Source organism: Vipera berus, assembly GCF_964194415.1.
Source record: "Vipera berus genome assembly, chromosome: 3".
Lineage (NCBI taxonomy): Eukaryota > Metazoa > Chordata > Lepidosauria > Squamata > Viperidae > Vipera > Vipera berus.
The window spans coordinates 85,858,411-85,883,281 of NC_138204.1; positions in this window are offsets into that span (position 1 = coordinate 85,858,411).

Genomic DNA, 24,871 nt, shown 5'->3' on the forward strand with positions numbered 1-24,871 from the left:
AGCCACCGTGTCCCTATGTACATGTGTGCCTATGTGCAAATGTGTATGAGAGACGGGTAGAGTAGAATAACTTTCCTGGTGCAAATATAAATCACTCTTAAGTATATCGCAGTAAATATAAATATGCCAACGTAAGGAAAAATATATAGGTTTTTTGTGGTCTGAGAATGACATTCGGAAACAATTTAAATTTGAGATGGTATAGGTCAGGGGTAGGCAACCTCGGCACTTTTATGACTCATGGACTTCAACTCCCAGAATTCCTGAGTCAGCTATGCTGACTCAGGAATTCTGGGAGTTGAAGTCCATGAGTCATAAAAAAGCGGAGGTTGCCTACCCCTGGTATAGGTTCTCCTGCTTGAGCAGGGGGGCTGGACTAGAACACCTCCAGGGTCCTATTCTATTCTATTCTATTCTGTTCTGTTCTGTTCTGTTCTGTTCTGTTCTGTTCTGTTCTGTTCTATTCTATTCTATTCTATTCTCAATTCAACAGACAGAATAACTAGCCCAAAGTCACCCAACTGCTTTGGGCCCAAAATAGGATTAGACATCACGGTATTCTGATTTCTAGCCTGATAACCATGTGGGGTTCGCTGTCTAGTTTTGAATAAACAACCACTAGCCAGACTTCCAAGAGAAAACAATGGTAATTTATTTGTAACACTTTGCAAAGAGGGTGTATCACATACACGCAGGTACAGTGGACACACCTTAAATTATTAATATTCTTTCTTTATATTCCCTGTTGCCCTTGCAAAAGTACCTCCCACCTTTTCCTCATTGGCTTAGTACTCAGGCCGTCACAGCCTATCCAAAGAGCCTAAAGTGAATACATTATCTCTGTCCCTGATTACATCTCCCATTACTCAAATTCTATCCCCCCTCCACACTTATTTACAAATTACCTTTTATGGCTATAGTTCCTAGGGGTTGTCTCTAGAATAACTATCATAGCAAATTCTGGTTAAAAGCCGGTTTTTAGCATAGCAGAGGCTAGCATGGCTTCTGCAGTTTCTGTAAAAAAAACAATAGGCCCTTTTCCCCACAAACAATACCAAACTGGCTGCGTCAGAAGGGTTACACATCTGTTAAGTTTAGTTCTGATGCCAGTGACACTTTCAGCAATAGTATCTATCTATCTATCTATCTATCTATCTATCTATCTATCTATCTATCTATCTATCTATCTATCTATCTATCTATCTAATCATTTATTTTATTATTGATTTATTACAAATAACTCAAGGTGACGAACCTATCCAACATACCTTGCTCCTCACATTTTGCCCACAACAACAACCCTGTCAGGTGGGTTGAGCTGAGAGAAAGTGACCGGCCCAAAAACACACAGTTGGCTTTTTTGTGGCTCAGGTGGGACTCGAACTCGTGCTCTCCCATATCTGGGCTAAATGTGAGACAACTCTACCTTCCCCAGGCATTTTTCAATGACTACTTCAAAAATAAATACTGTGTGTTTGAAATCAAAGATAGAAGCCATGTAGCGTATCCGTTTGCCGGAGAAAAACAACATGTGTCTTACTCCCAAGATATTTCACCTCAAATGCTCATCTGCTCTAACATGGGCAATAAGGAGGGATGGTGGGAATTGTAATCCAGCATCTGGGAGAACATGCAAGCCTTCCCCTTCGCTGCCCACAGTGCTGTTCTGTCAACATCTGTCTCGTCATGGGTAAATATTTACACGTCTGTTGAAAAATTCCACGTATGGGCAGTTTTGAAAGGCAGAAAAGGAATTCACAGAAAAGGAATACACACTTTATATAGAAATATACATAAAAACTAAAATTCTGCGATAATAACGACAACAATAACAACGTGGCCTGGAATGTAGTGAGCCCGGGAAATATTTTATTATGGAAAATGAGAAAAGGGCAGAAAATGCAACATCCGGTCTACTCCAAGATCCCGCTCAGGATCGCCTACCGATTCCCCCATCCCAAGGGCTACGATTCTCCCGCCTCCCGAATCAAACCTACGCGTCTGTTAAGCCGGACCTACTTTCAGAAGCTGCAGACGTCGGTGGATGCCGGATCCCAGTTTCTCCACTTAACTCTTTGGACCCGTTTTGGGGAAGACGCGGCTGCGCCGCGCCTTTGCCACGGTCTGACCAGCAGGGGGCTCCTTCGCCCTGTCGAACGAAGTTCCGCGTGGGCGCCAGGCCTGGCGGGCGGGAGCGCCGCTGGGATTGGAAACGAGATGTGGGAAGTCAAATGGAAGTGTTCGCCTCCCCGCGCGAGGGAAAGCAGGGAGGGCGCCGCTCCCCCGCGAGTTTTCCGCCAGTAGAAGCTTTGCTCCGCTTCTCGAGGGGTTCAGCTGCCCCAGCTCGTTGCTATGATCCCGCTCAGCCCCCCCCCCCACTTCCAGGGGTTAGCTACTGGGCGGGTCGCCCTCCCCAACGACGAGCTGGGTGTTAAGTTAATCGCAGCGCGGCTCGGGAGAAACAGGATGGAAAGTTGCTACTTGACCACGCACCGAATATATACATGTGAATAAGCCGGTTTCTGTTGACATTGGGAGGAAAAAAAGGAAAGGGAAGCACCCAGGCAAGTGGAAAGGCGGTATATTCCATCGCGCCCATCAAAGCGCCGTTCCCCAAGAGTTTCGGCTGCTGAGTCACTTCGACTTATAACCGCACACAAGTGATTTATTAAGTGAAATTATGTTCTTTAGGTACTATCTAGCCTTTTGTAGTACCTGGACTTTGCCAACCTCTTTATGCAAGACCTAGTCTTCACGTGGTACTTACTGCAGGAAAACTGCAGGGCGCAAAGTTGGGAAAGGCTGTGTAGGGTTACAAGAGTAACGTTCAGCAACCACAAAAACACTTGCAAAAAGTGTGACACATATATAAAAGTGGAACTAAAAAATCCGGACTCTCCCAGATTCACCGCGGAGTGGATGCGAGGATTTGGCTCCAGCCACGTACTGTTAACACGCTTCACCAGCTGTGCACGCTTGAACCAAATCTAAGCTGGGTTAACTTTACGAGGGGTTTAGCATTTCGGGGACAAACCCGGAAGACGGAAGAACAATCGGGTTAAGCGTGCGGGGCACAGGCAGCCGTAGTCTGCGCCCGCGGGTCTTTTCACACGTCACCCCTTACACGGGGAGAATTTTGCTCGCCGCTGACCGGCCTGGGAAGGCAGAGCTCGTGTAGTCCGAAACTGGCAGGGAAGAAATGACGAGGCGTGGGTTGATTGACCTTCTCTCCGCTTAGTGTGTGTGTGGGGGGGGGAGTATCCGAAGGCAGAGGCAACCACTGGAAAGCAAGACAAAGGCTTAAAACCATCTGCCGAACCTTAAAATGCAAAGAGGGGGACCCTGAAAACAAGGGACGCTCTTCGTTGCCAGACGGCGAATGCACACTCACACACACCCTGTGTGTGTTGATGTGTGTCTGCATGCGTGTGTGTTCAGGAGAAAAAGAGGGGAATTTTCTCTCCCCACCACGCCCGACAGTGTCGCCTCTCCTTTGCAGACTCGCTTCCCTTTCCTTCCCCTCAGCCTCAGCTCCGCCCGCCATGCGGCTATGGAGGCTCCGGTCTGGCCTCCCGCGTCTGGCCTCTCGCTGGTCCGAGAGTCTCCGGCCAATGAGATGCCGTCGACGCCCATCTCTTACTAAGAGATTGGCCTCTCTACGGAAGGGCCTTTCTTTTGGGGACCAGGAGCTGCGCCCAGAGTAGCGGGCTGGGCTTTGGATCTGGATTTGGCTTCCTACACGTCCTTCCACACGCTTACAATTTCGGCCTTTATTCAGATTTGTTTGTTTGTTTTTGTTTTGTTAAAAAGAGGACTTGCTTATACTCAGTTTCAAGGTGAAACCTGGTCAGGGCAGCTGAATGAATATTGAAATTAAAAGGATGTTCCTGAGGACCCAAAGAGTTCTGGCTTGGGTTTGTGTTTTTTTTCCTTCTTCTTGTGAGAATGCTGTAGTCACAAAATAGTCAGATTTCACATGTAGCTCAGGAGGGCCTAGAAGGCAGACAAGCTTGAGATGGGTACTTATCCACCTAACAATTTGTAAAAAAACACAGTCCTTCCAATTAAGGAAGAACATTAGCCTGTCTATCAGCAGATGGCAGCACCCGTGCTGACATGATTATTTCTAGATGGGAGACCAGAAGAAAACTCCAGAGACTAGGCTGGATGGAGAATATTTTTTAAAAAAAAATCTGGGAAAAAACCCCAGTAAACCACTTTTACCTAGCTCCAAAATAATATAAAATAGCTTTGAAAACCTACATGGTCATCAGATGGAACTCGCTCTATTTCATCATGCCAGGGTAATTAACATCATCAGAAGAGCATAAATCATTGCTAATCTTGCATATCTTGCTCTCGTAGTCTGGTTAATCCTCTGTTTCCCAGCTGATGTAAGTATCAATTTATAGATATTTCAACGTTCTTTTGAAAGGCAGGATGCAGTTTAGATTGCTGCCCTTTCAACATTTGAAAAAAAGGGGGGAAAAACCCTGCTAGGATTACTCCCAGCAAAACTTTACTTAAATTTACATTAGATGCATATATGCATAGTTGTTTTCTCAGACAGGCATCCAACTTCTTGGAACCTATGGGTATCGTTAAAGGGAAGGTGCCAAGTTCATGGCAAATCTTCAACTGTGAATTTTCTTTGGCAGGAAGAACTAATTAAGCCACCCAATGCAATACCAGGGGGTTGTTGCTTTTCTAAAGCACTCTAAAAGCACTAGTGCAAGATCAGGTGACATTACAGATTTCACTATTCTAGCAATTTCACTATTCTGTTTGGCAATTGAGTTCTGAGACACTCATGCAGCAGAAAACCCTCAGATTTTATGGCTTTTTATAGGGTGTGAATGTGCTGCCTGTTCCGTTTGGCTTCCTTTTTTTCCTTTCTCAAAAGAAATAATTGATTCCTGAACTATATAACCAAAATATGTAATTCCACAGTGAAGAAAAAGCTTCCTATGAACATTCCTCTTGCTTTATCCCCTTTAATGTTTTTAAACAGGACAAATCAAATACGCTTCAATTACCTTTATGCTAGTGATTAATAATTAGTCTGTCTTGGTATCTACTAACAGGTCATTTTGCTTATTATTGATTAACTCTTCCCTTGTGCTGTATGAAGTGTGCCCAACTATCACTGCAGGAATCATACTGATAGAGAATCAAACTTTACTATCTTCCTTACAGAAATATAAAAGAATCCTGACCAAGAAGCAATAAACAATTTGGAGGGTGGGTGGGTGTTCTTTTGCTTTCTAACTCTCCATTGCATTGATATGTCTCTACAGCTTATCACTTCCAGCTTAAAGGTTCAACTTTATAAACATGCACATATATCTTGATATATCTTTTTCCCTGGGATAATGTATCTAGAAAAAAAATGCCATTCCTGTTCCCTGTAATTACTAACAAGGCTGGGATCTCCACCTCCTGCACAGAGTAATTCTAAAAAGCCTGGCAGTTGTCTGAAAGAAAATGAAAGCAATATAGACAGTGTGTGAGAGAGACTTACCGTGCATTAAAATTAATAAACCATTGTAAGCAATATTTCCTGTGCAACTCAAAATAAGAAATGAGCCCCTTTCCTGGGTGATCAACAGATTTTTCTTCCTCTGGGACTGGCAAATAATCCCCCTTAACTTAAATTTGAATTAGCTCTGTGTTAATTTCCCATCTTGTGGCTAGGAAAAGAAACTCATGGCTTGTGTGAGGGATGGGCAAGCTAACCATTGTTCTCCATACTGATCTCCAGGAAAGGAGTACTCTGCAAAGATTGCCTCAGCCTTGTGCAGAATACTGTTAACACACAACTTCCTGACTAATGCAAATGAAAGAAGGAATCTAACTTTAAAACAGGAGGAAATGGAGATGTTCCTGAAGACACCAAAGAACTCTACATGCCAGAGAAAGAACATCTTACTAAACAAATGTTTGGAAATCCCTGTGCTTATCATCCTCCAATAACATTTGCAAAGTTATCTTTTGCCTGTAAACCTTGCCACCAGTCTCTTTGCCATACCTTTTGCAGCAGCCTTGCCTGGGAGGACTCAAGGCTGACCTGCAGAGGGCAATCGTTGGACACGAATGATAACAAATGTAGCTGGGGAGATTAGGCTCAGACACATGGTTCAGACCCCGGACTGCTGCGTAGGTAGGCAGCAGTGCTTAATTAATGGATATTGAAACAAAAGATTGGGGTGGGAGGGATGTTTGCCGTTAGGCTTCATTTTCAATGGCTAATCTGATTCATAACTGTAAGGTTTTTCTAAAAAGATTAACCTAAACTTTCAGGAGACACATCCAGTTAACTCTAAAATTATCCTAAACACTTCATTGTTTACGGGAACATTTAAACTTCATGCATTGGATTCCCAAACACCCCCCCCACACACACACACACTTTAATTCTCTGCAAATCAAATAGGGCTGAGTGAAAAAAAATGACAAGAATTTTAACTACTTCAGCTATTGACAAGAGAATCATGTAGACTTTATATAAGGAGGGTACACTCCCCCCTCCCTCCCCAACAAAGTGAAAAGAAAAGAACATCACGGACCATGTTCCACTTTTTGGTTATAAATTTGCAGTTCACTTTCTGTCTGGCTATTGTCTGTTTTTCGCTGGGTTCATCTTTACCTTTCAGCACCATCGTGGTGGACAGCGACTGGCTTATTTGCATGCCGCTCTCTGCTTCCCTGTGTTTTTCTCTGCGAAGAAATGCGTTCACACGAAAATATGTTTGTGCCGTGTGTTTATGAAAAGACTCTTGGATGAATGCATGACTAGGTTGTGGAAACACAACCCACACCCCATTTATAACGTGTTTATTGGAGAGAAGGAAAAACAACAACAGCAGACTGCTTATTCCGCCTCACTTTTTTCCTGCATCTTTTATACATTTAGACATCCACCCAGGACGGACCGAAAGCCGGAAGCAAAGTCGAGTGCCTGTTTGTGTCTGTTTGTGTGTGTATGCGCGTGGGTGTGTATGGGTGTTGTTGGCAGCTGGAGTAAATGCAGTCTTAAAACACATGCACATATGCCGGCGCGTGCACACACACACACAGAGACAGACAGACAGACACACGGACACACGGTTCTTCACCTCCCTCTTATGCCTCTGTCTCAATAAGATGATGGAAAACTCACATTTAATGAATCTTTGTCCAGATTTCAATGAGCAGAAATGTCCTTTTCAAAAACCATTCCCCTGGGTGTTGGGGGGGGGGGAATGGGAAAAAAACTCTAAAAGTCTGTTGGCATAAAACTGACTTTCCATTGATACCAGTGATATTAATAGCACTGCGTTGCCGAAGACATCATCTGCATATACTTTGTTCACATAGGAGATAGCACAGAGATCTTTTTGTAAAGAAAAAAAAGATATGAATCCAAGGGACCTTATTTTTTTTAAAAAAAGACAATCTGAAACAATCTGATTTACAGAGAACACACTGGACCTGTATGGTATATGAGTGTGTGTATGCAAGAGAAAGAGGGAGATTATATCTATAGAGAGTGTGTCAAAAATATTTCACACTCACGCGTACACACACACACACACACACACATATCCTGTTAAACGGTCCTGCTTGCACATGTTTGTTATCAGAGGGGGAGGCAGAGAACAGCGAGCCATTTTTCTTGGCTTGTTTTTGGGACTGCACGCTTATATGGCACCACCCGGCAGTGGCCCTTTCCTATTGGGAAGTGCCTTGTGAAGACTGCACGTCAAATCTCCCTCAATTAATCCACCATTAGCACATTTGGGATCTAGTGCTTGATGGCTTAACAGCAGCAGTTTGAGAAACTATGTGCTGGCCATTCCCAATTAAGCACAGCTCAGAATGAACTCGGCAAGACCAACCTTTCCTGAGCTGTCAGTGACTCCCGTTTTTCCTTATTTTAACATTTGTATGTAGTGGCAGGCGACAGATGGTGTAGATCAGATCGATTTGATTGCATTAGACGATCCCCCCTTTTCTCTCTCTCTCTCTCTCCCCCTCTCTCTCCCCCCTCTTCTATCTCTCTCCCTTCTCCCTCCCACCCCCACCATCACTTCTTTTCTGGAAACCCGCAGCATCTGAAAGGCGATCACCGGGGACTTGGAGAGCACCAGCATCCGCCGAGGTGGGAAAGCAGCAGAGCACACAAAGCCAGCCAAGAGGCGCTGAGGTCTCTTTCCCAGGGCTTGTTAACACTATAATCCGGCGCCAGGAGGGAAGAGAAAAGAAAATCAGCTTTCCACTGCCCAGAGCCTACTTCCCTAGGTCATCAGATGCCTCCCTGGGTTTTATACACAGTTGGAGTTCAGCTTAAAACCGGGACTTAAAGGGTAAGCGCCTCAATAGAGGTGGATTTTCTGGGAGCTGCATGGGGAGGAAGTGGTGAGGAGTGACCCGGCTCCTGAAAAGGAGGCAGCACTTTAAGCAAGATAAATATTCTTTTGATTAACCACCTCCATGCACTTCCATCCTATCCTGTGTGCTCCAGAGTTCCTATAAGTCCGTAGTATTGGTGTCTTCTATTCCTAGTCTTTCTGTTTTGAGTGACAACCCTATATGCAGTGCTCAAGCTTCATTCTTCGTTGCTGACAATGGTTTACGCTTTTTCCCTCCTAACCCATGCCGCCCCAAATCGGCACAGAGACGCATTTGACATTTTAAGTGGAAGCTTTCCTTTCCCATTTCGATGACAATCAGGAGCTTTCGAAGGGCTCAATCCCTCCAGTTATTACGGTAGGAGGGAGGAAGATTCTAATCAACATGGCTTTCGATGAACAAAGGTAGTTAATGCTGAAGCTGAGCGTCGCTCCGGGCACCACAAAGCTGCAAAAGGTAGAGACGGAGCAACAAAAGCGCCGGAGACGGGTTCGTTCTTACCGTGGGTTGGCGTGGTGTGATATGTGCGTGAGTGTGTCTGGGGTGAGAGTTGAGGGGTGGGGTGGGGTGGAGAAGGAGCCGACAGTTTAAGCAGGTTTGAATTGAATATGCGCCCAGAGGCAAGCAGTCTGATAGGATAGCGCGTTCTCGTAAGTCATCCTGCCCTGCTGAAGGAGCTACCGCGCTTGTTGGCTTTAGCAGAGCGCTCGCTAGTGCGGCAGGGAAAGGGAGTCTCCAAGGACGGCGCTGTCCATTCGCCCCGGTGCTGAACTGTGCGCGACCATTTTGGTAGGCGCTCTCGGGCAGGAGAGCCATCCGCCTGGTCATCGCTGCATTGAAACGAAAAAGCCAGGCACGACTGGGTAAGCAAGTTTGGAATAGGCACTTTACGAGCACTGGTGTGGATAGCAAGAGCTGTTTTGGAAACCAGGGGAAGAACTCGCAAAGTTCCTCTGTAGTCTAGAACCTGGGCTGCTGGGAGAGTCTCTGTGTGTATTTTCTTTAGCACCAGGAAAACAATAATACTATTAGGAAAAGTTTGGGTGTTTCCACTTAGCCTTTAGTTCCCTCTCCACTTTTCTTCTTTCTTTCTTTCTTTCTTTCTTTCTTTCTTTCTTTCCCCCTCTCCCCCCCCCCCAAGATGGGGTGGGTTGATTTCCAAATTTGGGGTAGGGAGAAAACACTTGAGTTATGTTCACAAATTACAAAAGCGTGGACCTCTCTCAGGCTGTGAGAGGAAGAGGGCAGGTTGCTTCTATCCTTTTCCCACCTCGGTTTAAGCTGTCTGGTCAACGTGTCAACCTCCCGTTTTAGGAAGCGGAGAAAAAAAAAGCGAATCTGCATAAACCGGTGAGGTTTTTCTTACAGCTGATATTTTTGTAAGTCAGGCACCAGACTTCTTTCTATGGCTGGAAAAGAGGACGAGCAATGTGGCTGGAAATTGTCAAGGGGAAATGTGGAAGTTATTTTCTGTGACATGTGAGTGGTTTTCCATTTGGGGGAGTGTGTTTTAGAGATCGTCTGGGCACTGGAGGTGTACATTTCAACAGCACCTCTTCTGGTTTGGCTCCTTGTAATGAACTGATATTAAGGCAGAAGCGGGTACAAACGGTAAAGAATCTGGATGGAATTAATGTTAACATGTTGTGTGGATGTTCCTTGCAATCTGGTCTACAAGCTTCAGTGTTGCCAAGCTGGTTGGTTAGGAAGAGGCGTTGCAATGACTCTTGCTTAAGGGATGAGGGCAGGACCCACACCCAGTTTCTTAGTGCTTCCTTGTATTTGTCGCCCACTAAGGAATAGATACAGTCCAAAGTTAGGACTCTGTGGGATTGTTTTTTTGGGTTTTTTTTTGCTCCTTTAGGGAGAATGAAACAATGCATTCTTATTGGGGCACTGACCACAATGGGCTTTACAAACAAAGACATTTCTACTATGGCCACCACTTCGGGGCTTCATTGTGGAGGATGCAAACCATTTTGACAATGAAGGCACTGCAAGGAAATAAAACTTTTTTTTACAAAAAAAGAAATCTGGGTGGATCCTTTAGAATATAGAGAATTGGTGGGAGTGAGAGAGAGAGAGAGAAAGAGATTTGGGTGGGGTGGACTGCTTGGTTAAGCATGCTCTTTGAAGACGTTGGCCAGATGGGAAGGCATGGGGAGCACACATCTTGGATGTGCTACCACTCGTTTGACGGGCGATTTCAAAAGCACTCTCTTACGGAGATACCAAGAGCTCTTAGGGGCACGTGGGGAAAAAAGGAAAAAAAGGAAAGGAAAAAAAAAGCATCCTTCATACACAGTCAGGCACGCTCCTCGCTCGGAGGGGCTGCTTTCCCGGGAGCGTAGCTTCTGCGAGCAAGGCCTGAAGCAGAGAAGCGCTGGTGCTATTCCTCCGGCGGCTCCGTGGGAGCTTTTCAGTAAGTGGCAACAGCTGAGAGTTATTTGTTTTCCTCTGAGCCGGGACCTCTCCATGCGACTCACTGAAATTCTCCCAGGCGTGCCCGGTTTCCTTAATCAGCTTTTCACTTCTCCGCTTTCTCCCCCAGCTCACCTAAGCAAACAAGCTGGGTTACATTTGTGTGCTTAACTGTGCCTCTCTTCTACAGAAACCGCGCTGGCTGCCGCTCACAGCCGCTCAATACAGCGTAGGGAGAATCTCCGAGAGGGAAGCGGATGGCGAGCAAAGCCGAGGGAAGAAGTCGGAAGTTGGCCAGGTACGTTGGAGAAGTGAATGGGTCTAACGCGGTTAGGAGGTATGCAGAGGGCTGCATGCGTGGCCGGTTTTTTTTTTTGTTTTGGTTTGATTTTGGTTTTTGTTTTTTGCATGCAGAGGCTGTACTCCTCGCGCTCACTGACGCGTTCTGTGCGAAGATTCAGTCTGCGTGGGTTCACATGAACTCCGTACGGTGTGAGTGTGCGCGCGTGAGTGTGAATGAATGACCCACCGCTGCCACGAGTTCGTTCCTCAGCTCCATCCTAGATGTCCTCCGACGGGAGTAGCCGTGCACGCCTGTGGCTTTGGTGGAGACATGCTTGGTGCGGCGCCTGTCAACCCCGCGCGCGCGCGTGTGTCTTGCGTGACTTCCAAGCTGCCACGGTCCAGGAGCCCGCATGTGCCTGTGATGTGACGAGCGTCCGCGCTTGCCAGGGTCCTGAATTCGGCGGCCTGCCTGCGGACTGCGTGCGGCGTTTGCCTGCCTACGCCTCCTGTGTGCCTCAGCCTCTGCCCCGCCGATCGCTCCCAGGGACTGCCTCGAGCCGATCCTTGACGGCTGCCTCTTCTCCTTTGCCTTGCCAGGCCGTCGGGAGCCCAGCAGCCTTGCATGGATTTGAGATCAAAGCTCGCCGGCGCTTCTCTGTTGGATTCTCCTCTTCCTCCCTCCTTTCCTACGGGCCACGGGACGTACAGTTGTGGATTTATTGCCGCGGTGCGGGCAGCTCCAACCGTCTCTTCGCCGCCGCTGCCGCCGCCTCTTCTTCCTCCTCTTCCTCCGCCGCCGCCGCCGCCACCAGCAGCAGCTTTCTGACTCTCTTCGGTGACGGGTATTCTTGGGTGGATAATACGGATTACGTTGTTATTGCTTAAGAATACGCGTAGTCGAGGAGAGTACTCGCGGCAGGCGGGGGGCGAACGCCCCCCCATTGGTTCCTTAAACGGCTCTAGTTGCCAAGGTAGCGCATCATTTTCTCTTTTCTTTTTCTTTTGCTCCTCTTCTTCTCTTTTTGTGGTACCTCGCAACCTCCGGCTGTATAAGATCTCTCCCCCCTTCCACCCCTCAACCGGGGCGGGGTTGTCTCATTGCAGCTTCCCACTCCAAGACTGCGGAGAAGGGAGGGGGGAGATGCCTGCGAAGTCCTGCCGTCTGCATTTGCCTTGTCTACTCGCTTAATGCGGATTATATCGAACCCCAGATCAATGGGTACAATCAGAGCGGAAGGCTTCCACGCCTTGCCAAGGGGGAAGTCTAATCTGCGTTAAGCGATGGGGAGGGCAGAAGCTGGCGGCCACAGCAATTTATCTGAGTAAACGAGTGGCAGAGTGGAAGACGGTGATTTGAGTATGGGAAGAGAAGGTGGAAATTGAAGGAGAACTCAGGGAAGACTAGCGGACTAAGAGTTCCACTGTAATCGCTAGGTTAACTGTATCTTGGTTACCAACCCCCACTTACTACGATTATTCTTGCTCTATGTCTGCATTTTGATTTTGGATGAGAGATTTGGGGGAAAGGCGGTGTGTTGGCTGAGAGCAAAACATAAGTGAGCGCGGGCGACCTCCTTTGGATTTTGGCATCCCTTGTCACCTGTCCATCTCTATTTGATTTAGCCCTGGTGCTTGGGGGGAGCCTTCCTGCTTCCCATCAAAGAAGCTAGAGATCTGACCAGCTGTTCCCATACATTTCTGTTGGGTTTGAGTAATGGGTCCTAAATATATTCACCTGGGAGCAAGCCCAAAGGACTTGAAAGGAAGTTAATATATGCCTAGACTGTGTGTGTGTTTGCTGAGAAATAAAGCCAAGTGTACACAACAAGCGTTATTCAGAAGCTAGCCTGCGTTTCTAAACACATTTCTTGGGAAGTTGAATTAGGTGTTCCAGAAAGAATTGGGATTGCGGCCGGCCGTACTGGAAAGCAGACCCATAGCTTAGCCATAGGCAACCAGCTTTCTTGAATCAAGGAGCCGCAATTGCTCTTTGGTGGGGCAGTTTATATATCAGCTTCATTTACCAAGGTTGGGGTTGGGGATGGGGGGGGGAGGGAAGGGAAGAGATGAGTCACTTGCGTCTTTCGCCTTTCTGGGACGCCTAACTTTCAAGTTGATACTGCAGCTTGGCGGAAGCATCTTCGCAGCTTTGCTGCTTTCTTTCCTCCCCGAAAATGTGTGAAAGGAAGACACAAAGCTGCGTGTGATTGGGGCAAAGGACTCCGTCTTTCCTCCCCGCACTCTGAGCACAGGGCATGTGCAGCAAGAAACTCTTAGAAGCCGCTTCCCCCAAGTTTGAAAGGCGCTTACATGAAGGGAGTAAGACAGTACGGATTTATTCCAAACTGAAATGGCAAAGGCAGGAATTTCCCTTCGTGTCCAGCATTGCCTGGTGAAAAAGACAAAGCAATGGCTTAAGCTAAGTCCCACAAGGCATGCCTTGGCACCGGTAGCCATTAGTAAACCGCAGCGCCGAATAAATTCCAAATTCATTTCCATCGTTTCCGAGAGGAGCGCAGTTTTCAGGCGGAGGGAGGGAGGGAGGGAGGGAGGGAGGGAGGGAGGGAGGGAGAAAGAAAGAAAGAAAGAAAGAAAGAAAGAAAGAAAGAAAGAAAGAAAGAAAGAAAGAAGGGAAAAGTGTTGGGGAGAGAGACTGGAGAGAATGCAAGAACGTTGGAAGACTTGCCCGCCGTTTCTAATAACACTCGTTGGACTCCCCTCCTAGCAAAACAAGTTTCTCCCATGGATTAAAATCTAGGCCCAGTCATCTCCGAGTGGTCGGCCCCTGTTTAACTCCTGTCTGTGCTCTACAAGCCCGTCCCGTCTCTCCTCAGACGCCTTTGAGAGAAAAAAGAGAATGAGCGATTGAGCTGTCTCCCAAACTTCCCGCAGCAATTTTAGGCTCTTTTCCAGTGCAAAAGAGAACCCTTTCTCTTAAGTGTAACCCATACACACCCGACTAGTTGCAATTTATAGAGTATACTCCCCCCCTCCACCGCGTTTGTACACGCTTTTAAAAAGTCTGCCTCAGCGCCTCTTCTCTGGCCTTGCCCTTGAGATATTGCGAGGTGCAGTCTCGTAGCTGGGAGAACAAGGCACCAACACGTCGGTTTTAGAGAGCTTCAGGACCGCCGCTGCGATTTTACAGGCACATGCCTGCCTGTACGTCAATTCCGCCCAAGGGTTTGAAGAATTGCGTAGGCCCACTGAGGTTGTGCCGCGCCCTAAAGTTTCGCAAAGCGAAGCGCCTTTCTTTAACGGGGCACTTTAGCGAATAGGAGAATATGTATTTCCTGAATGCAGCGAAAAGTAAAGGTTTGAACAGCCACAGGAAGCCACAACTGACTGTCCCAATAATAGAATTTAATCAAATGTGACTTAAAGGTCAAGAAACAGAAAGAAAGTAGGGAAAAACTGATGAAGAACCCAACAAAAAGGCTTTTTCTCTGTCCAGAGATCTGATTTATACTTATCTGAACTTGTGGACATTGAAGAGATAGTGCTGATTTTACCCAATCCTCATCCTCTCTGCCTGTGTAGTGATTGGTGAAATATGGTGGATTGACTGATCTTTATTCAATGGAGCCAAACTCCTATAAGCCAGCCCTACTAATCACTACCTATAGGAGCAGGTTAAGCTTAATACAGCTGGTCTTGGGCCCTGGGGTGTGTGTGTCTAACTTCCCTTGAAAGATGGTACCCCCATGGAAGAAACTTGAATGAGTTCATCATTGGCTGAGGTACTTAAAAGTTTGCTTTTTTATAGGAATCTTTCTTGCTCATCCCGTTCGTTCACCTGTATGCATGTATGTGTCAGTGTGTTTATGTGTGTGTGTTTCACACCTTCAGAATCAGATGCAATTAAATGTCCTAAGACCACAAGAAAAGGTTCAGAATTAAATCCAGAATATTCTTAGCAAAATGTCAGCAAGGATGCTAATGAAAGCTCAAAGTGGGCATTTGAACGTCCCAACACCAATTTATAAAGTTGGAAAGGCGGGACATCCTGATAATGAGTGTTGAAATTGGCTGGATGTCAGCAGCCTCCAAACCTGGCTGGCTTCTGGTTTGAAGAACCAAAACTCTGGCTAAGGGATGTTGCCTTTTTGTTCTGGTTGGCGTAGGCCTCTTCTTAAACCCTGTGAATTCATTCGAATCCTCTTTCCCTCCTGTGATTTTATATTTTAATTAAAATATAAAGTGAAGGATAATGTGCTTTTTAAAGCCCTTGAAGTTGTAAGACACTCAAATATGCAACTGAAAATCCACTGAAGGATCGAAAATCATCAACCATTGGGTTCATTTAAACTTGGTGACTAAGGTGGACTGGGTTAACCCCACCCTTAAAAAAAAGGCTCACAGTACATTGGGTGGCTTTAGAATAGCCTTCCATTTCTTTCATCAGCCAAGATGAAAGCCATCTGAGGAGCAGACAGGGAAATAATTGATAATATCATAATCATAGGGCTCTGTTAGTATGGAAATTGGATTTTTTTTTGTCTTTTGCAGTTTTTGATATAGGCCTCCTAAAAAAAGTTCTGGGGCGGTTTACAAATGAATATAAGATGCCAGCATACCTCTGATTAACAGATGGTGCTGAACATCAGGGGAATGCAATTGCCATTGAACCTTCTTTGCAATATTTTTCAGTGGCATCTGCAGTAGAGAAAGAATGCTGGACACAATGGACTTTGATATTTATGGCTTGGTTTAGAATATTTATGGCTTCTCTTAGTTGTAGAAATCTATCAAGAGGATATAAAAAATATAAAATCATGCTCAAATTGTAAAACGTTAGCAGAGGAATACAAAACATTTTTTTTCATTCACGTACAGAACCACTAGTACTATTCATATTATACCTTTGTGCATGACATTGATAAAGAAAAATCAGATTCCTAAATTCAAGATGTTTCCCTTCTAGGGTCACTTGCCCACTGGTGACTTATTGTGAATTCAGTAGTTATCCAGCCATGGTTTTGCCAGAGTAACAGCAATGAGGACAAGCTTTTTATCATTTCAGTGATGGCTGGTTAAAGCTATGAATACACTATGAGTTGCTACTAAGGAAATGGGATAAATCTTGACAACAGAAAAAAAAAATTCAAAATAGCTAGGGTTAAATATAAGCAAGTTCCATTAGATACTGAGCCCTAGTTATAGTTAATGTTCTTCATTCAAGGCATGATAAACATACACACAAAAATCATAGAAGAAATAACAGGAGGTTCTACTCTATTAAGTTGCAGCCACAAGAATTTATATTGTCACTGATTAAAAACCGGATGAGTTGGTGCTCCCAGCCAAGTGTAAATATTCCAGATTTTTTTCCCCCATGGAATTTGAGCAATAAAAGACAGTACAACATATAGGCTGGATTCCCACCAGATGTTTGATTATTTGGGATGGGTAATTTGTGGCTGAATATATTGTAGCAAGCTCAAGACACTGCCTTTGCATATTGTGTGAATCAGATCACTGTGTTAAGACATAAAAGGGTGGCTTTGTTTGGATGCAGCACATTATGTGAACACAACAATTGTGTTTGGTTAACCCTAGATAGAGCTTCAAGCTTCTAGTTCAAATTGAAGGCAAACTGGGAAGGGTTAATCATGTTGTGTAGACATGACCATGCTGTTGGGAAGGAGGGCAGAGTCTTATGGACCACACCCTTGCCTCTCAGTTTAACTGTAGATAGAGGACAATTACCATGGACACCTCTTCCTTCTTTCTGTCACTACCGTGAAATTATTATTATTTCCCATTAATAATGTAATATGTGCCTCATTGTCTAATTTTTACTAACAGGTTTTCTTAATGCAGAGATGTCATGGATACATATTTGTTTTAATATTGACTGAATTGAATGATGCAGCATTTTAAAATATACAAGGAAGAAAAAAAATCATTGGCAACCAGTTGTGGCAGCCTACATAGAGTGCTAGGTTAAATAAATTAGCTTCTTTTCTTTTCTTTTTTTTTAGATCCAGATATCTGGATCTGAATAATTACCTGAATTGCGTTTCATAATTTCAAAGAGATCCTTTTGCTCTGCTTCCTTTTATTGTTGCCCAGGTTTATGTAGTCCGTTCAAAGCCTTCTCTTCTCTAAAATACCTTTGAAAAGAGTAATGATGATCTTGGGGAAAAAAATTGCCCCTTCTCTTTTTTCTTCCCTATCAGAAAGTGTGAACTAGCAAAGCAGACATCTTTTTATGTTTCTGAAGAGAAACATCTTTCTCTTTTGTATTCCATTATGACTGCAATACGTTTTCCTTTTTCCTTTTCTGTGATCTTAACATTCCTTCTTCAATGACTTTAATAAAGAACTCTACTTTTTTTAAAAAAATCCATTTTACATTTTAAAAATGCCACATTCTTAATGTTGGCAATTTTAATCCAAACCACATTATACCAGGTAATCTTCCATATGTCTACCCAGTTGCCAAAGTAAGTCTTGTTAAGTGCAATAGGACTTAACATCCAGGACTATGTTTTAAGCCACTCATTCAAATAATAGTCCTCTGGATAGGCACAAATGGAAAAATGGAAGAAAATTCCAGGCAATTTGGAAAGATCTAACTCAAATGTCTATGTGATCAAATCTGTAGAATGTACCAGAAAGGCTCTCTTTGATTGAAATGCTTCGATTTGTTACATGATAGTCATCGGTTTATGGACTTTGGGGGCTATTGGTGTTTTAAGTTTGGTTAAATGTTGCTTTCAACCTGTATTTCTGGAGGTGACTTTCTGTTTAGTTTGGTTATCCATTGGAATTTTAAAAAAACAGCTCCAGTAGAGCCATAATGATGATGATGATCATCATCATTATTATACAAGGATAACGTCCGATGCATTTCAATAACTTTAAACACTATCATTGTCAAAAATTAACATTTTGATGGCCATGGGTTTCTTTCTTCTTCTTCTTCTTCTGGCATTTTGTTTTATATGAGCAGGCATGTATGCCTTGCTCAGAAATATAAAGTGTTCAGATCTGCTTCATGTTGCAAAAGTAGCAATTAGTACAGGTAGCCCTTTTTTATTGAAAAGTTTTACAATACATTTTTTAAATAGAAAAAACTCCCTCCTCCCCCTCCCCTCCCCTCTCCCCAACCCTCCCCTCCCCTCCCCTCCCCCCTCCCCGACTTCCCAGAGCTGAATATAGGGTATAGACTTACAAACATAAGCTAAAATATGCTTAACAACAAAAATAAAACATTAAATTCTATCGCACTTTAACTCTCCATAGTCATAATTATATTACTAACAAATAACAAATAACTAATAATACATCATATAAAACCACTACTTATTCAAATGCTAAATGAAACTTTCTAGTCCCATATTTATTCTGAATATATTCAATCCATCTTCTCCATTCCACAATATATCTCTGTTGCGACTGTTCTTTCAAATATGCTGAAATCTTTGCCATTTCCGCCAGGTTTGAAACTTTCAAAGTCCACTCTTCTAGTACAGGTAGCCCTTGACTCACGACCAAAACTGTGCCCAAAATTTCTGGTGTTAAGTGTGACATTTGTTAAGGGAGTTTAGCCCCCATTTTACAACTTTCTTGCCACATTTGTTAAGCGAATCACTACAGCTGATAAGTTAGTAACTCATTTGTTAAGTGAATCTGGCTTCCTCATTGGCTTTGCTTGTCTGAAGGTCGCAAAAGGGGGTCACGCGACCCCAGGACACAGCAACGCTCATCAGTATGAACCAGTTGCCAAGCATCTGAATTCTGATCAGGTGATGCTGCAAAGGTCATACAGTCATGTCACATTTTTCAGTGCCGTTGTAACTTTGAGCGGTCACTAAATGAACTTTGTAAGTTGGGGACTACTTGTATCTTTGCAGTGGTGTCATGTGACAATTGTTCTTAGAAAATAGCTTACTTCTCTTCTGGGGTCTGACATCTAGGTATAGTACTAAACTTGGAGAATTTATCTCTCAGGAATCCAGAAGTTCTTGGTGCAAATTATTTCTGTACAAAATAGTTGTGACTATACAAATGGCGTCTATGGGCTTATATGTTTGTGCCCAAGAAACTCTGTGAGGAAGATTGGAAAGACAAAAAAAGTTGCCTGCTGATATCTGAGTGATATCTGAGCTGCTGTGATCTCCATGTTTGAGACCAACTTGAAATTTACCAATGTCTAAGGTCCAAATCACAGAATGATTAGTGATGTGTTTCTTATTGGAGTAGATAGTAAGAACCCAGTAAAAGCACAACAATGTTTCTTTAAATGCTAGCAATCTAATGGTTGTAATTAAAATTTAATTTACTGTGGAACCACAACAAAATGAAACCTGCTATTGGTACGTGATGAATGCACTGTCCTTAACAGACATTCACTGGAATTAAGTAGGACAGATTTTAGTTTGTTTTACTCGAGGTGTAGGGATACACTTTATTGTCCTTGTATTCCTTACTTCTTAGATTCATATCTTGAGGTTTCTCAATGAGTTCAATGACAATTAATAGCACTCCCTTCTCCACATTTTCCCAAACATTGATCAGAAAACTTGAAGTAAGACAGAATGGTCCAAAGACATCCGGTGAGCTTCCATCATTGAGAGTGAACTTGAATATGGATTTCCCCAATCCTAGTCTTAACCATTATGGCTTATGTTTTAAGTGACGTGAAAGACAAACATTCAAAAAAAGAGCCTGGAGTATCTTCATGGCTCCAATGTTCATGGATGTTGTATGAACCTAGCCATTATACAGATAGTCCTTGACTTACGAGCATAATTGAGTCCAACATTTCTGTTGCAATTGTTAAGTGAGTTTTGCCCCAGTTTGCAACCTTTCTTGCCTCAGTTGTTAAGTGAATCACTGCAGTTAAGTGAATTTGGCTTCCTTGTTGACTTTGCTTGTCAGAAGGTCACAAAAGGTAATCACATGACCCCATGACACTGCAACCATCATAAATACATGCCACTTGTCAAGCAAATCCAAATTTTATCATGTGACCACGGGCATGCTACAATAGTCTTGAAAATGGTCATAGGTCAGTACACTTGTAACTTCAAATGGTCACTTAACTAATGGTTGTAAGTCGAGAATTATTTTTATATCACTACCTGAGTCAATCAATAGAAAATAATCTGTTATTATCCCAAGTAATATACTAAGGACCACAAACTTTAAGGAAACCTATATTGCTGTGTCAAAATACATTAAAATTCCTTCTCCTATTGTAAACACCTTGCTCGTCCGAATAGCACAAATTCTTTTCTAGAGTAGGGAAGTATATTGATGATCCAATAGCTTAAAGCAACTTAAATTCTCAACCTTCCAATAATTGTTATTCCTACCAACTGCTACCTCCTACTTCTTTCAAAAGGAACAGTGGAATAAATAGCACATCTAGTGTACTGTGATTTTATCTATAACAAGAATTAGGGTGTGGCTGATCCATTTGTTCCATGTGCATGTGAGAATTTGAATCTAGATCTCTTTGAGTTCATCTTACCTACTCATGAAATTCCCCAAAAGACAATGCTCGTGAAACAAGAAAACCATTTTAGATCATTTATTGGATAGGATTACTTAGAAAACAAGGTTATGAGTCATCTCTTGAAATGTGTGATTCATGATTTCAAGTTCAATTGTGCAATTGTTCAAGGTGGAGGGGGGGAAAGAATGAGTTTTGGTGATGGTGTTTCCAAATAAAAATAAAGTAGATCTATCCATCTTATGGAAAAACAACATGGAAATGTTGCCATTCCTTTCTTCTGACCCAATTTCCAAAGGACCTAATTTCTATCTAAGCATCTCTAAATTAAGGTGCTGCATTTTAAATGTGGCAAATTATTTTATTATTATCATTTTATTAATAGGAAGCTATCTAAAGTTCAACATTAATTAATTATTAATTACAGAATAAACATCCCAGTTTACCCCTAAAGAATACCGGTGTTGCTGTGAAATTGAAGAATAATTTTAAACAAGAACAATGTTTATGGTTCACGTCTCCTTCAAAATATTATTTATTTGGATGCCTTGATCAGCATATCTGTGGTTAGATTTGAATCCTACACATGCTGAATTGGGTGGGTGCCCTGGTAAGGCTTCATTTTGAATAAAAACGGATTGCTCTATTTGGCAAAATAAGCAGCCTTTTATAATATATACATATCAATTAGAAGGATATATCCAACCCTTTCTATTACACACAAGAATAGTTCCATTTATGATGCACATTTTTAAAAAATTATTCCTGCCTACACAGAACTGTAGTCTTTCTTCTCTAATACCTGTAAACAAGGTTTAAATGGAAGTAGTTTATTTACTCATTAGATCCTGCCAGTACTTAGGAGCTTTTTCTTAATATAGTACTGGGTGTGACCCTCCAAATACAATATATGATTTTGTCAGCAAGGCTAAACATCCCTATTAATTTTTTGATTTCAGTCTTGGAAATTCTGCTCAAAGTGCACGTTTGTGTAGTAAAACGCAGGGGAAACAATTCCATAAGGCAATGAATTTCTGTATAGATAGGAGATGCTGTCATAATAAAGAGGAGCAGCATCTATTGTTAAATATTGGCAGGATCTGTCCTTTTGTAATTTTACAGTTGGATTGCATTTCAGTGTAAACTAGGCTTTCTGCTTTGTGACAAATTAGCCCTATGAGCTTGCCAAGAAAACTTCACAGACTGGTTCCTGCAGTCACATGAGTTCGGATGGACTTCCTGGATCATAACACTACCACTACCATCAACAACAAAGCAACGTTGGAATAAACTGGGCTACTGGTTTATCCTTTAGAATATTGTTGCTCCCCGCTTGTTCTATTTCACTATATTTTTTAAAATCTCAATTTAGGCACCATAATCTCTGACGTAGGCGGTAAAATCAGACCAGCATCCATAGTTAATAGGCTCCCTTGTTTCAAGTGTAAATTTGTCATAAACAGCAGAAGCATAGGTTACCTAGCGATATAGTTGGGCGCAAAGGCAGTATTTTACTTTGGAGGAGGAGGGGAAATCGGATAGCCCTTTCAGTTGATTGCAAAAGGGAAATATTTAGCTTGAACCAAATGCTTACATTCTGCTTTTGTACAGAAGCCCATTTCGGTAATAAACTGTTCCTGACACTGACGAGGGGACAATAATTTTTCTTTGTGGGTGGGGGTGGAAGGAGAAAGGACAGCCACTATCTCCTTCCATGCCTACCTTGTTTTATTACATGGCAGACAAACAAAATCAGAGTGGCCTCTATGTCAAATGCCCATAAAACTCACACTTGCAGTTTTTAACAGCTAACATCTGATACCTAATTATACAGGTTTGATTGCAGTTCTCTGCACATTTTCTTGAGAATGAATCCTATTAAATTCTCGCTCTAAATTTATCCTTCTTCTGGTTCAGGGTAAGTGTGCAAAGGGTTGCACTTTGAGGAAACCAAGGACAAGGGTGCCCTTCTAATTCATTGTGAAATGTTGTTCTTTTTCGAAGGGAACATTTGGTTTGTTAAATCCAATTTCTCTTTACTACATTCAATAAAGCTGAAAGAGATTCTGTAAAGGCAGAAATATCATGAAGGCCAAACAGTATTTATTTCCTAATGCAACCATCCGTCTCCAATTCGATCAAAAAATGAATTTGGATAAGAATGGTTCAAAGGAAACTTGAGAAGTAGAAGTGGAAGTATAACATTTAAAACAACGAAATGTTAGAATGATTGGGAATTGTTATTAAAGGCAGAGATATATTTGATGCTACATATTGCTAATCTAAAACCTCTGCCTGTGTCATATGGTTTCCTTAATAAGAACCCATACATATAGTCAAATTTCTGATTATTTTGGTGTCACCTTGGGCTTTTCAAATAAATGAGAAATTGTTTACATATTTAAGATGTACGCATAGGATTTCAATATAAAGGACGAAGGAGACCAATTGATGTTTTAGAATGTCTTTCATCTAATTATTAGAGAGCCAACATGAGCTGCATATTTCAAGGGCGGATCTAAAACAGCTTCTTTTGCATTGTGTGAAATGGCCTTGTCATTAAACCATGTTTAAAGTAGATCCCCATATTCAGGCAGTAGATTTGACAAAGATGTAATAGTGGAGATGGTCACTGAGGGTGGACTTATTTCAGACTAAACTAAGGAATAGAAAAATTTGTGCAGTTTAATCTATGTAGAAAAAAATGAGACTGCAATTTTTTTCTCTCAAGCGTAGTTATCTATTACATCAAAGTATCAGCTATGGAAGAATTGGTATTGTAGGCTCCTCCTTTGCCAATGTATTTAAAATAAAATACTGTATTCTCGGGGGGGGGGGGAAATAGTATAACTTAAAGATTTTATAGATTTTTCTTCATCATCCGTTTAGAAAGTGTGTTAAAAATTCCACTTCTCATGTTGCAGATTGGTACCATATATCAAAGATTAGTCCGGATGAGTAAATATGATACTTCAGTCTGTTTTATCTCAAGTCTTCTTTGAAATAAAGCTTAAATGAGCTTTCTTGGAAGCAATTATCAATTTCAGCTAAAAATTGTAGTTATGATTCTGGTGTTTGTATACCATACAATTGTACAATTCTGTTGGTGTCAGACAACTGAGAACTACTCTCTACATGAGGCTATAACAGATGCTCATAATCTACCAGTTAATATTCAGAAACTGTTCTGGCTATCTGAGTCACTGATAACCATGTAGTTTCTTTAAGATCACAAGGCAAGTTTTAAGAATCTTCTAGAGCTTGCTAATGGAATGCTTGGAAAACAACATGAGTCAGGAAACAAGATGTCATTATGGCTTTTAAATAATTGTAACAAGAATCGCAAGCGCCATCTAGTGTTTGCCTTCTATAATGACAGTATCCATGTCTCTTGTGTCTCCAGTAAAGCCCTTTAGGTGAACATTTGGTGGTTGAGATATTATGTTGTTTGTTTCTAGCCTTGAAGGCTTCTAACTGACACATCAAGAAAAAGCGAAGATCTGAGTTCTAAATGTTATTAATTTTGTAAAGCAAGGTCTTCATAGACTATGTTAGGTTTTTACGTTCTAGATTGGTTTTTAATGATATATTTCAGGTGTAGAAATTTTGTCAGTTGTTATTAAGCAGTCTGAGTTTGGTCCCATTGAATATATTCTGGATGGTTGTTTTGTTTCATTTTGCCGTATTGAGATTATGTTGTGCCTTTTCTTTATCAACTTTGGGGCTAAATGTAGTAATTTTCACCCTTTTTAGTTTGTTAATCTGATATTGAATACCGTTTTTCCAGTACATAACTCTTCTATTGCATTAGAAAGGTATTTAGAATTGTCTTCCAAATAATTGCCAGTTTTCTCCCCCCCCCCCCCGCAATCTTGGTTATATCAAGAAACTATTGATGATGTTGATTTGTAAATTTTTTAAAAAAGCAACCTGTGGGTCATTTTGTCTCAAGATATTCTTGAGTGTAATTTACCATAATGTGACAATATTTGTATAATGCCTAGAATAATTTATCTAGCCATAAATTGTATTAGATATTTATATGGAATGTCAGAACAAACTGAAGAATTCAGCTATGCAGTAACAGGGCAACAGATGATACAAGAAAAGAGTAATACCTCAAAGCATTTGGAATAGTGGTCCCCAAACCCAAACTGTATTGATCCCCAAATTCACATATTAATAGACTTTTCAGATGCACACCACTGAACGGTATGATTAAGTTTCCTTTCTGTTTCTTCTGCCATTGTTCTAGGGTAAAATGTTTACTGATTCTTTCAGTATCAGCTTATTTTTATTTGTGCTTCT